This window comes from Gekko japonicus, unplaced genomic scaffold (genome assembly GCF_001447785.1).
Source record: "Gekko japonicus isolate JY-2015 unplaced genomic scaffold, Gekko_japonicus_V1.1 scaffold1666, whole genome shotgun sequence".
Lineage (NCBI taxonomy): Eukaryota > Metazoa > Chordata > Lepidosauria > Squamata > Gekkonidae > Gekko > Gekko japonicus.
The window spans coordinates 65,024-66,330 of NW_015170331.1; the positions used below are offsets into that span (position 1 = coordinate 65,024).

The 1,307-nt window shown below is 45.8% G+C and overlaps 1 protein-coding gene across 1 annotated transcript in view; it reads left to right on the forward strand.

The window, feature by feature from the left end:
* The window catches only part of ZNF385C (zinc finger protein 385C), a 58,356-nt gene that overhangs the window by 7,150 nt on the left and 49,899 nt on the right, over positions 1 to 1,307 (forward strand). The gene's annotated exons all lie outside the window — the stretch shown is intronic.

Here is a 1,307-nt window from a genome sequence, read left to right on the forward strand (position 1 = left end):
CATACTCATGAACCTGCACTGGGTGAATCTGTGCCTGTGCTAATAGTAGCTCAGGGGTGAGGGTTGATTTCTTTCAGGAAAGCAAATGAGGGTGAAGGTCCCAATCCCACAGTGCCACAGCCACAATCCAAACTGGATTCTGTTATGGCTGTTTTTTGATATTAAAGTAAGCATTGGTAAGCCAGCCACCAAGCTCCCACATAGCATTTGGTTTGACCCTCAAGGGTATGAAGTCTGACCCTCAGATTCAAAAGTAGGGGCACTGTTCACACACTTAGGGTGTACGCACGTATGTGTGTGTTTCCACCCTAAGGTCGCCAAACTGTTGCTTCATTAACTACATGGTCCGAGTCCGTAACCTTCCTCAGGTTATCTTCTCTTTGTGATTAGTATCAGTTCCAGGGCTTTTTTTGTAGAAAAAGCCCAGCAGGAACTCATTAGCATAATAGGCCATACCCAACAGCAGGAACTTATTAGCATATTAGGCCACACCCTGATAGCACAGCTTATTCGCATATTAGGCCACACCCCCATGTTACCAGAAGTGTGGTCATCCAGCCACACCTACCTTTTGCTTCTTATTCTCTTTACCTTGTTTGTTGTCAAAACCCAGGGCTTTTTGCATGTTAGGCCACACACCCCTAATTGTAGCCAATCCTAATGAGTTTCTGCTGTTGGGTGTGGCCTATTATGCTAATGAGTTCCTGCTGGGCGTGGCCAACTTGGGAGCCAGCCGGAACTCCGCTCCTGTGCGTTCCTGTCCCAAAATACCCCTGATCAGTTCCAATTAGCAGCATTATGTCCGGACCACCACAGCCTGCGAAATATGGCTGTTTTAAGGTGAAAGACAAAGCATCGTTTGTTTCATTGTAAATTTGTATTTAAGGGCATGTCTCCCAGACTTCTGCTAACTCAGGGCTTATCTGCATTAGAGACCAGACATGCGCTGGGAGTTCTGTACTGAAATAATTCCTGGATGAGTGGGAGCCCAATTTCGATCTGGACCATAGTACATCAAGAGAGGGAGCTTAAGCCTCCCTCCCAGTGCCATTTTCCCAGAATCAAATGGTTTTAGAGAGCTGCTTGATTGCACCATTGGGGAAACATAAATGTTAATCCATCAAGCACGTTTAAGTTTTTCTAGCAGGATAAAGAGCAGTCTCCCCAGGCATGCGGCTTTTCCTCTTCTAATTTTCCTCACTTGTAATTTCCTGAGTTGGTTTTTTTTTTGGGGGGGGGGTCTGTTCCACAAGTGTTTTGCTCCCTCCAGTGGTCAATTTGATATTACATCAGTTTATGTCCGGCAT